Consider the following 13,633-nt stretch of genomic DNA (forward strand, 5'->3'; position numbering starts at 1 on the left):
TTTATTTTACATTTCTTTACATTTTTTTGTGGTGTGCTTTTATGTGTTTCCAAATATCTTTTTGATTCGTACAAATTAATTTTGTATGATGCAAAAATAAATAGTTATTGAACTACACCAAGTTGCTCTAGATACGCAGCGTTTTAACCAAAATATGGTAAGTAGATCAAAATTCTCACATAGTTAAAATTTTTTAATGAAATAAGAAGAAATGGGTAAAATACTCGATAAATAAATGAACAAGAAGCGCCAGAAAAAAATAATAAAAATTATTCGCGGGCAGTCCTAAAAACTTTCTTATCAGAAATTATTTTTCCCCTTTACTTTTTCTGAACAAAAAAAAACTTGAGAATTCATGTACGAGGTGTGTTCAAAAAGTAACGGGAATTTTCGTTTTTTGAAAAAAATATTTATTTATTCATCTACATTAATATTGTCGCCTTCAAAGTAGTCCCCTTCGCATACAATACACTTGTGCCAGCGCTTTTTCCAATCCTCGAAACACTTCTGAAACTCGATCTTTGTGATAGCTTTCAGCTCTTTCAGCGATTCGCTTTTAATGTCATCTATGCTTGTAAAACGACGGCCTTTTAATGTTCTCTTTATGTTTGGAAATAGAAAAAAGTCACATGGAGCCATGTCTGGCGAATATGGAGGCTGGGGCATCGTTAAAGTTTTGTTTTTGGCCAAAAATTCACGAACAAGCAATGAAGTGTGAGCAGGTGCATTATCGTGGTGCAAAATCCATGAATTGTTTTGCCACAAATCCGGGCGTTTTTTTCGGATTGCTTCACGCAAACGGCGTTGAACTTGTAGGTAGTACTCCTTATTGATTGTTTGACCTTGTGGCAAGAATTCATGATGCACTATGCCATTAAAATCGAAGAACACAGTGAGCATAACCTTCACATTCGACCGCACTTGTCGAGCCTTTTTCGGTCTTGGCGATCCAGAATGCCTCCACTGGGACGATTGAGCCTTAGTTTCGACATCATATCCGTAAACCCATGTTTCGTCACCTGTTATAACACGTTTCAGTAGATCCGCATCGTTGTCGACTTCATTGAGTGACTCTTGAGCAACTTCCATTCTCCGCTGTTTTTGTTCGAAATTCAACAATTTTGGAACAAATTTTGCTGCCACACGTTTCATACCCAAATCATCCGAAAAAATTTCATGGCATGAGCCAATTGATATGGCAACATCATCAGCGACTTCTCTGATTGTGATTCGGCGATCGTTCATAACCATTTCTTTCACTTTTTTCACGTTTTCATCGGATGTTGATGTGCTTGGACGTCCAGGTCGTTCGTCATCTTCAACGTTTTCGCGGCCATCTTGGAAACGCTTATACCACTCGTAAATCCTTGTTTTACTCATAGCAGACTCACCATATGCCTTTATTAACATTTCACACACTTTATTTCATTTTTTACGCAAAATTTAATACAAATTCTTTGATCCATTTTTTTTAACAAACAAAAATCGCCAAGCTCGAAAAACACGTCTAACCTTAACGGCTGCCACTTAAGAAGTAAACAATGAATATTACTGAAAATTTTATCGTACTTCAGGGGCATGTGTACCAACATAATAAAAAAAAAAATTTTACAATCACTCTCCAAACCCGCGAAATTTAAAAATTCCCGTTACTTTTTGAACACACCTCGTATAACGCGTAACAACTGCTGCTTATCAATAATTTTCCACACTTCCTAAAAAATAACAACTAATATAATGTCCGCTAAAATGATATGTGAAACAGAAATGGAATCAATTGTCTGCCAGTGTATTAGTTTAATAATGGCCGCCCATTCAATGTATAAGTTTGAATTCGCTAAACTTCTAACAGTTTAAATTACCATTATTTCAGTTTAGTAGTAGAAGGGCGGGACAGCTTGCATAATAATAGCTGCCAATCAAATTCAACAGCTACTTTGATCAAGTGTTATTTTCTATGGTATTAGTAAACTAATTTTATCCACTTCTTAATCAAAATCCTAAAATGAATTGCTAACAGTATTATTAATTAAATTTGAATATAAATCCCCAACTTTAATAAACAAAAATAAAATATAATGAAACTTTTAATTTCATTTAGGTAAGCTCTATAAAATTGTAGGGTTATTTTAGTATATATTAGTTTCAAAACTAAATAATATTAAGAGATCTATTGAGCTTAGTATTCATAATAGTGTAAATATATTTATAACACAGAATTAGCATTAATTCTGAGAACCAATCAATGTTCCTCAGAAATAAATCTGGTTTTTAATGTAAATTTAGTATTACTTTTAATTTCTCGCTAGTACATTGGCTCAAGGATTAAATAACAAATCTAACCTGTTCCCTTTTTTGTTTATAGTTATTCTTTCCATTCATTTTTGTTTTATTCCTTTTTCTACTTATTTATTAGTTTCTAATACTTTTTCTCCTCATGAGCATCTTCTGAATAACTAAATATTTATTTGTTTTTACGTTATGATGGAATTCAATTATTTGAAATAAATTAATTATTAGAATTAATTACAACCAAATCAATAATTAATAGAAAACCAATATAATTTTAAAAACTAAAAATTTTAGAAAGTTAAAACTTGAGACGTCGATTGGTTCCTCCTGAATGTAATTTATAGATCAAAGTCTCTCATCTGGAAGTATACGAATATTTACGAGTGTCGTTGAGACTAGATTATAAGATGTATATTGTGCATTGAGGTTAGAAGGTAAGCAGGTTCTTGCAGTAGGACATAAATTCATATTGCAACATTTTTTTCTCATTCGAATTGACCAAAATACGTATTTTTTTTGCAAATAATAATAATTTAATAACGGGTTATAATCGCTAAACTTCATATTTCATGCGGCAATCTTCGAAAGTGGAAAAAAATAAATAAATCATATCATCACATATCTTTCGAAAGAATTGTTCATGTTCTCATTTATTTAGGATGCTACAAAATAAATCTACTGAACTATACATTGAACCACTTTAAGAATTTCAGTATAACAAAGAAGTACACAGCATGCTTTGTAAGCAGGATGATAATGGAAGAACCCATTCCTTTATATTTCTTTTTTTTGAACACATATTCCAAACAAAGGTGCACGTATAGTTCGGTCTAGTAGAAGTTAAACAACCTCGTAAATCCTTTTACGTTTGTAAAACAAGAACACGCAGACCTCCCTAGAGATAGGAAACGTGACCGGTTTCAACTCTCCAAGATCATCTAACACTAATACCACTAGCTACTGCACCTTCTTGATAAATTTCTATGTCCTTCAAAAACTGTCCACCAGTTTGTTAGAAGAGCTTTCGTAAATAAATGAAAAAAAAAAAAATGGCTACTATTTAGGGGAAGGTTAACTATTGTACTATTGTGGATTGTTAATTTCAATTTCAATTTATTAACGCTTGATTTCTTGTCTTATGATCTAGCTGTGAAATTCGCGGATTGTTAATTTCAATTTATTAACGCTTAATTTCTAGTCTTATGATCCAGCTGTGAAATTCGCGGATTATTAATTTCAATTTATTAACGCTTGATTTCTTGTCTTATGATCTAGCTGTGAAATTCGCGGATTGTTAATTTCAATTTATTAACGCTTGATTTCTTGTCTTATGATCTAGCTGTGAAATTCGCGGATTGTTAATTTCAATTTATTAACGCTTGATTTCTTGTCTTATGATCCAGCTGTGAAATTCGCGGATTATTAATTTCAATTTATTAACGCTTGATTTCTTGTCTTATGATCTAGCTGTGAAATTCGCGGATTGTTAATTTCAATTTATTAACGCTTGATTTCTTGTCTTATGATCCAGCTGTGAAATTCGCGGATTGTTAATTTCAATTTATTAACGCTTAATTTCTAGTCTTATGATCCAGCTGTGAAATTCGCGGATTATTAATTTCAATTTATTAACGCTTGATTTCTTGTCTTATGATCTAGCTGTGAAATTCGCGGATTGTTAATTTCAATTTATTAACGCTTAATTTCTAGTCTTATGATCCAGCTGTGAAATTCGCGGATTATTAATTTCAATTTATTAACGCTTGATTTCTTGTCTTATGATCTAGCTGTGAAATTCGCGGATTGTTAATTTCAATTTATTAACGCTTAATTTCTAGTCTTATGATCCAGCTGTGAAATTCGCGGATTATTAATTTCAATTTATTAACGCTCGATTTCTTGTCTTATGATCTAGCTGTGAAATTCACGGATTGTTAATTTAGCCACGGATTGAGCCACTTTATTAAAAAATTAATTCAGTAAATTGTGGCTTCATAAATGTTTTTTTTAAATTTTCTTGTCTGAAAAATAAGTGTCATAATCTATGATCTATGAATAGGTATACATAGCAGTAAACATACTGACAGATGAACCCAGACATCATAAGTACCCTGTTGTTTTTTACTAAGAGGACTTCCTGTAAAAAATTCAAAATTCAAAAATCTGCACGAATACATTACCTACTTACCACCTTTTATGATGTGTACGAAGAGGAAAGTAAATAAAGTGGTACACTTGTTTTATTTTGCTTTAGCAATTTTTAGATTTTCCATTTCGCTCCATTTAAAAATAATATAAAATTCGTTAAGAGTATTATTTACTTTGAAATAATTTTGTCCAACTACCAATTAGGTGTCGTGGGCGGGGGCGGAAGCGCATACTTTACGATAAACAATGTTTTTTATCCAATAAAAAGTAGCCATACGCGGGATTGGAACTGGAAAACTCCCACTTAAGCCACGCCCTTGACCATTAGACCAGCACCCGCCCCTTTTTCGGAAATACCATTAATCTATTAATAAACTTATAGGTAAATGCTACCTACACTTTTAATACTCACTCCTATTATTAAAAAGTTACATAATTGATTAATAGTTAATCATAATTTGGAACTATGTTGTAAGTATAATGAAAAAGCGAAATATTATTTATTAGAAACGTTGAGAATGTTTAGATTGAAAGAACAAAAAATGAGCACTGTTTCGCCAATGGAAGAAGACAACATGGAGAATGTCAACAAAAGATTTCATCACCTTGAGTGGAGCCAATCCTTTTATATATACATCATTCTTTTTGATTATTATTTTTCTCCATGAAATATTTATTATACTCTCCTTTTGTTGGCGCATGTTCGTTGGAGTATTTATAAAGAAAAATCTATTGAGTATGATGGTTCTATTTACATTTCCGGTTTGATCGATAATTACAGCGGGTCTACTAATGGAATAAAATACTTTTATTCGGATTTTTAGCTACCTTTTTCGTTTTGAAATATTTTTCAAAATGTTTTACATGTAAGTCTGTAGAAAAAAGAAAAACCAAAGCTGCAATTCTAAATACTCTTTAAGTTAAAAACAAAAATAATGCTATTTAAAATAAGTTGAATAAATTTATGGGATTTTCCCTCTTTATTCTAGTTTATGCGACCAAAAACCATCACTTAGAAGAGGAAAGAAAAACCCTAAAGAAAAACCGAGTCCTCCATAGAAACATTGCCATTTTTCTTCGCCATAATTGCAGCTTGTTGCTAATTGGAATGTCCGTACCATACATTCTACCGTGTAGCGTTTCCTACAGTGGTTGAATCGTTGAATACCCTGAGAAAGAGAAAGAGATCCTCCTGTTACACCTTGACATTGCGCTCTCTGACTGTAACAAGGTCCTCGAGTTTGTTCTTTTCCTTTTTCTGCACCAGCGCTTCCACCAATTTAACCATATACTATATACACAAACATTCTTCTCTTTATTTCTGTCTTTGCTACAAAAAAAAAAAGAGTCTTTCATTTATTCAAACCTTACGATACCATTCTTCAGCTTATTGTTCTATTATTTAATTTAATTAGAATGCCAAGATTAAAGTAGTTCTCAGAAACAGTAATCCAAAAGAGTGAAGGATGTGCAACAATAGATAATTTCAATGGAGGCCCATTTTTAACATAGAAAGCCATTTAAAAAATATTTGAGAGTTTGTTATCACCAAAAGGTAGGGTTGCCAACTATATAAAGTTCCAAAAAAAAGGACACCCTAAACAAAAAATTAGGTATATTCAGGGCAGTCGACAGGATTTTGGGGCCCGGGAATATACAGGGTGTTCAGCCTAAGACTACCGTTAATTCGGGAGGCGATTCAGGGCATCATTTGCAACAAAACATTCTATATAAACTATGGCACGATTCGGCTCCGTTTTATAGATATTTTTAATTTTTATGTTTTTCTCAAGGTATTACTACTTTTTAGCAAACAGTTTCTCAAACTACTAAAGCTAGAGCGATTTCAATAAGCTCATTAGAAAGATGGTTAAATTTCCTTTTAAATAAGCTAATTTATACTTAAAAATAATAATATTAAGTATTTTATTTTGTGGCCCAAACTTAAGAAATAGCTAGTTTCTAATTTTTTCCAAAAACTTTGACTTCATTTTTCTCAAATATATTACGCATGTTTGAAACGTGCACTACTCATGAAAAACATCTACATACAATCACCTTTCGAAAGGTATACCATGAATAGTGGTTATTTTAAAAATTGATGCAGAAATCTTTGATTAATTGCAAAAAAGTAGGCCTCAAAACAGCGTCGGTATTATGAAAGGAATTCACCTACCATAAGAATATAATTAATCAGAATCATCAAATCCAGTACCATTTTTTTGCATTTCGTTCATCGATACATCAATAACCTGTTGACCTATTCAGTTCAGTTAGAATAGAAAAACAACACGCCAAATGAAGGAGTCTCGGAAGTCAGAACTTAAATCAAAAATACAATAAAACAAATTAGATTTGTGTGAACAATATCTGAAAAAAAGGCGTCCTTTCCTAATTTAAGAAAGGACAAGGACAACCAGGTGTTAAAAAAGGACTGTCCTTTCCAAAAAAAAGGGCAGTTGGCAACCCTACCAAAAGGGCAAGTTATAAAGAGTTATATATAGTTTATTTTGTGTAAACATTGTTAGTAAATATAAAGGCAAGTCAATTCTAACTAATGAAACAAAATATTAATAATACTGTAATATGAACTAGCCAAACTACAAGTTCTTGATAAATACAACTTCATTATTTATGTATAATGTTGTTCTTTCCAGTAATGATCGAATAATTCAATTAGAGAGAAGAAGCTATTTTCTAATCAATAATTATTGATTAATACTTCAAAAATTTTATCTTTTAAGTTCTATATCATTTAGTTTAAAATTAGACGTTAAAACATTTTCTGTGTGGTAAGTAAAATATTTTCTATGCCGTCTGCCAGGAGTTGTTATATTAAGCTAAACTGAAGTTGATAAACTAAACTCAATAAATCAAATAAAAATAAAACAAAAAATAAAAACTATAAAATAAAGGAAAAGCTGCATAAAAGTGAACATAAACAATAATTAATTAAGATAAATTAATAAAATAAATAAAAAGGATTATGAACACTATTAAAAACAATAATAATAAAACCATAATTGAACAAAATTACATTGGCTTCTTAATAATTAAACTCCGAAACTAAAAAATTGTCTATATCTACTGGCTACATTAACATATTTACATAGATTGTCCCAGTCTTTACCATTTAGCACATCTATCAGTTTCCGCCAGTGTGAGCTCTCCTTTCCCCAAATACCTGATTCTAAATTCACTCAACAGGATATGCCTTGCAAGTTTTCAATTTAAATTTTGTAATCCTCTTCCTTGTACAGATCTGGTGCGCTACCTTGAACTCTACATAGACAAAAGACTCACGTGGAACCCACATAGTAGACTTAAAAGACAAGCAATGATAAAACGTGCGAAACTGCTTCACGCTCCATATTGCCCATTGATCTCAAACGCTTAATATACAACACTATCCTCAAACCTATGTGGACTTACGGACTAGAGCTGTGGGATTCAGCCAAACCTACAAACATACGGACAGTACAAGACATTTCAAGTCAAAACTACTGCCGACAGATAGTTGACGCTCCTTTCTACGGTGACTAACCTCACTCTTCACCACGATCTCAACATTCCCTTCATAGACCAACTCGTCAAGACTAAATACCAAAAGTTCCATACTGCTCTCTCCACTTGCTCCAATCCTCTTGTACAGTCTCTCGCCTCCTCTGACATCCCTAACAATACTCCTCGCCGACTGAATCGCCAGTGGCCCCGCGACTTCTTGTAGGCTGAGACCTAAACGTCCTCCTTCTCCCATCTCTCCTCTCTCCTCCTCGTATTCTCCTCCTCACACTCTCCTCCTCACATTCTCCTCTCTCCTATAGAGAGTGCTACCGCTGGGTAGCTTCTCTCCTCCTGCTCTCCTCCCGCACTAGTTCATCATACTCATCTAATTTACCGATTGTATACATGTGTACAGATTGTAAATTACAAAATAAATCCTTAACAAAAACTTACAGTTTTAAAAGTTAAGTATAAGGGTTTATTAAACGCCAAAAGGTACACAAATCAGCAGTTCCCAACATTTCATTAATACTTCATTGATATAATTTAAGTAATTTTACTGCATTAACTTTTCCTTCACATTTTTTAGAATTTATTAGATGTCACAGACCCTTATGCTGGCCAGTTCATTCATAATATTTTTTTATTATAATTATGATAAAATGAGTGATGAATTATTCTGAGTAGTCACATATACATGCATGTTAAAGTAGAAAAAAACAAAGTTAGAGTCGGCCACTTTTTAAATTTCAATCACGGAGGATTCAAAACAATATTTCAGTCTTAAATTCGTCTTACCGAAATATTCGTGAGCACAAATAACATACATTTAATAACAAGTAGATTATTCAACAATATTTACTCATTTCTCAATTGTAATTTAATTTAGTCCCCCTAATTTTACTTATGGTAAAATACTGGAATAATTAGCTGTCCTAAAAATATGCATATCTTTATTTTCTTTATTTTATATTACATATATATAACATTGTGGGAAGAACACCTAGATTGAGAATGTAATTGAAGAAAACTATATTATTTGCGATAAAGCCAGATTATTTATTACTTATTATTACAAACGTTTGACTACAACATAAAATAACAATTACTTTAATCGAAGAATGAACTTAAACCAATGATTTTTATTTAAAAATAAAAATAAATGCATAAAATTATTGATGTAAAAAAAGTTTATGAATTTTTTAGCCTCTTATTTTTTTTATATTTTTTATAACGTTTTCTTTTTCACCTGTGATTAATAGTTTGATTATTATAGATAAATAGATATTACAGTCAATCTAAGTTAAATGGTGTGCTACTTGAGTAAATATTTTGTAGACGAAAATGGCCAGCATAAGGGTCTGTGACATCTAATAAATTCTAAAAAATGTGAAGGAAAAGTTAATGCAGTAAAATTACTTAAATTATATCAATGAAGTATTAATGAAATGTTGGGAACTGCTGATTTGTGTACCTTTTGGCGTTTAATAAACCCTTATACTTAACTTTTAAAACTGTAAGTTTTTGTTAAGGAGATTTTTGTACCTTTTGGATAGATTTTCCTTTTTGTCTATTTGCAAAGTTACGTCTGCTTTACAGATTTTTTAAAATTTGGAATAAGGTATTCTATCATTATAACCTGATAAGGTGTTAAATCGGAACCGTAACTACCACTGGAGAGATCTTTTTAAAGAATGATTATAGTTACGGTCCCCAAACCATCCTCAATAACCATTTTTTTGAGAAAGCGTTTTGAATAAAATAGGAAGGTATTTGTACGTAAATAGCAAAATTAAACTGCGATTTCAGTACTTCCTTTTAAGAGGAGCAAGAAAAATAAACTGCGATTACAGTACTTCTCCCTAAAAGGCAAAGATTTTGAATCGAACGACAATTCATTGATGTAAATCGGTTCACTCATTGATAATTTTAACGATTGCAGTACTTCCTCTTAGTAGGTGTAAGAGCATGATGGCACTTCACAGCCACATAGAGGAGCTTTAATCACTTCTTCGTGCTAAATTTTATCAAAATCGGACTAAGCTTTGTAGAAATATTGGTAATAATAGTTTCAGAAAGGGCCTTATTTGGGTGGGGCGAACTCCCCTCCTTATGAGGCATAGCGTCGAGACTTTTAAAGTACAAATCTGTACAAAATTTCGATTCGAATGACACTTCATTCATGAAAATCGGTTCACGTGTCGATAATTTGAAACGATTGCTATACTTCCCCTTAACAAGTGTAAGAGCAGATCGTCGCTTTATTGTTAGGTAGGGGAGCCCTAACCCTATCATCCTACCAAATTTTATCAAAATCGGGCCAAGATTTACAGAGTAATTAGTAATAATAATTTTGGAGGGGGCCTTACATAAAGGGGGCTAACTCCTCTCCCATTCAATGTACAGGGCCGAGACCCCCAAAAGGCACATCTACATAAAATTCCGAATCGAATGACACCTCATTCATGAAAATCGGTTCACGCGTTTAGGCGCTACGTTGTTTACAAAAAAGGTAACAACAAGAAGAAGAAGAAGAAGAAGAACAAGAACAAGAACATTTTTTGAAAAAGCCGTTTTTGCTCATTTTCGGCAACTTTTTTCTCGAAACCTATTAGATCTAGGTGGTTGCAAAAAAATTACATTTATAAAGGAGGATTTGCCCTATATTATAAAGAAAATTTGGGAATTTTATCTTTTATAGAAAAATAGAAAAAAATTGTCAAAGTTGGGTGTTTTTCAACGTTACACTTTTTCGTGCAGTTTTTGATGGTCAACCCTTATACAACTGTCCTACCGGACAGTTTTAATTTAAAAAAAAAAAATTGCTAGTTTATATTTTGTATGTAAATAAAGCTTTCTACTACTATTACTAAATATTTTCTTTTACGTAATGTATTTATTTTGCTGGCCTCTAATATCTGATTGTTGTACATTATTTAGATGCTGTAAATTTCTGAAAATAAACAGAGAATGAAGTTTTAGGTTCAGAGGTCTGCTGCAATGTTCTCAGTTTCTTATACCATTTAAACTGGATGATTTTTTTTTTTTTTCTGCACACTAATCTTTTATGCTGGATTCGAACCCGCGATCTCTATCGTGGGAAGCCTGTATGCTAACCATTCAGCTAATCCCTTTCTCTCTGGTGTTATTGTTAATGACTACATTATTACGTATCATTTAGTTGATTAGAGTTTTTATTTTACCAATAAATTGATGGTTAAGAAGTAAACAAAAATGATATGTGGAGTGAGTATGTGGAAGATGTATGTCTAATGGTTCGTAAATTTGTAACATAAAACTTGTTTGACATTCGATTTAAACAATGGGGAGATAGAGATAGCTGGCGATAAAGTGAACGGAAGAAGTTTGTGCGGGTTGGGCAAGAACTAGTAGGAGAGTTTAAGATCTTAAAAGAAGTTGTTAGATGGGTCCCAGGTCATTTGAAGAGGACCATGTAGTCGTTGGGTTGGGAGTATGATTGTACAAGAATATACTATAACTTTCTAGAGTACATGGTGGTGCTAAACAGTGAGAAACAGGAAGGAACAGTGGATGGAGGGCACTCCCAAGTCAATGGATGATTGATTGAAGTAGACATGTTGGCGCCCTCATCTCCACATCGTTCTGACCCATTCTATATGAAGGTCGTTGTGTACACATGATTCCTAAATCGCCAGCCATTTCTCTTTGTAAACTGACATTAGACCTCACTATTCTGGTTAACTTGTTTTCTTTTATTTTTTCTAACAACTCCCAAGTTTTTAGTGCCCCTGAGGGAGGAAACAAAATTTAGAATTGAATTATGGGTAATTGAACGCATTAGCTGAAAAAAGAGAAGAAGACTTACAAACAGCCCCAACTTTAAATTACATTTGAATCTTCCACAGAGACCCTAACTTAGCGATCGAAATCCCTTGGCGCAACTATCTCTTTATTGAATGAATTTGTCAATTTTTTATATTTTTTACAAAAAAGGACGCCCCTTATTTCTTTCCTATTTATTTATTTATAAACACGATTTCCATTAAAGTTCAAATAATGTTTGTTTTATCCATTTTCCAAGAAAATAATATTCAGAGCAGTTCTAAGGAAGGGGAATGATTTGGCTTTTTTTATGGCATTTTATAGTCAAATAAAGTAATCCCCAATTTTTTAAGGCCTGGCTTAATGTCCAACTACCAATTAGATGTTGTGGGCGGGGTTGGACGCTTATTCTTTACTATAAACAATTTTTCCTAACAAATAAAAAGTAGCCATATACAGGATTCGATCCGGTGATCTCCTACACATAAAGCCACACTCTTGACCACTAGACCAACACTCGCTAAGATCCCGATACGCTAAGTCCATGGCCTCAATTTCCTCACAACCAAACCCAATTTTTAGGACTAAACACTTCTAAAACACAGAAACGAAAACGCTATCCAAGAGTTCTTGAAACCAAAAACTGATTTAGATTACATTTACAGACACAAAAGGATTTATTATGATTCTGGAGTCGGAATCATTGAATTAAGAAGCAAGAGACATTTATTGGAAGCTTCGTTGGCAAGAACTCGACAGTTTTCTGGGCTGAAATATTGTCAATTATGACCTGAGTTAACTTTATGCACAAATGCGTTTCTTATGTCGCTTCTAAGAATGGTTTCAGTATTTAGATGCGACGGGCACTCAAAAGTAGTCTCGTACACAATCACTGAAACGCTAAAATTTGTTCCTAAAAAAAAACTGTGGCTGTGTCATGGACACGGCCATGTGTTGTACGTGAATACGTTTACGTAACGGGTTATATGTTATAATAATATATTATTAAACAGCGGTAAGTGTTTTTCTTTTGTTAGCTTTAATGAGCGCAGAAACCATAGACGATCACATACCGAATGGATTGTTGACAAACGCCGTAGTGAAACGTGCACTAGCTGCTGCCCAATATGCCTTCATAATCGACGATCGAACACAATCTATGCCTATACAGTCCGTTGTCGATGTAGAAGCGATTTCATCATCCACTTTCATAATTTCAACCGCCCCAGCGGCAGATGTTCTGACACCGTCGTCGTTGATCCGCTCGGCCGCATTCATTCTTTTACGTTCCCGGCACAGCTTGACCTCGGTCATATGGTGTTTTATTATTACCATTCGATTGTTCTTGAGAAGCATTTTCTAACCGTATACGATCTCTGTATTTGGTTTTGGCTTTTCGACGCGTATAGGCCGACATTATATATTTTTGTTAATATTTTTTTATTCTAACACCTTATTATATTCACTGTCACTATTTTACACTAATGTTTTATTTACAATCGATAGATTGTGACGACAGCTGACGATTAAAACTTAAACGAACATCGTAGCTTCTTCGAGTCAAAAGTTATACAAATTGCAAATCTCGATACGCAGCAAAATGATCTCAAAATGGCGGCGCTTCCCCCTCCACCGCGCACGATGCGTCACAGTCCTGGCTTATCGTAATGAATTCTTTGATCCTTTAGCTATCCAGTGGTCTAATTTAATTTTGGATGTAGACAATAGATTCGAAACTATAATGCCAAACTCTATCCCAAGATTTTGTTATCATTAGGTTTTTGGATTGCCTCCATGTGATAGCAAATTTAAAGACGTATTCACGTCAAAATACTGCAGTAATTCTATTATAATAGTGTATTTTAAACTTCAACAGATTGAGTTT

General features: G+C 33.0%; 1 protein-coding gene across 7 annotated transcripts in view; it reads left to right on the forward strand.

Annotated features, from left to right (window-relative positions):
• Positions 1 to 13,633, forward strand: part of Ca-alpha1T (Ca[2+]-channel protein alpha[[1]] subunit T) — a 673,619-nt gene that overhangs the window by 350,016 nt on the left and 309,970 nt on the right. The gene's annotated exons all lie outside the window — the stretch shown is intronic.

Source organism: Rhodnius prolixus, unplaced genomic scaffold (assembly GCF_049639745.1).
Source record: "Rhodnius prolixus isolate KJV_2025 unplaced genomic scaffold, Rpr scaffold_6, whole genome shotgun sequence".
Taxonomy (NCBI): Eukaryota; Metazoa; Arthropoda; class Insecta; order Hemiptera; family Reduviidae; genus Rhodnius; species Rhodnius prolixus.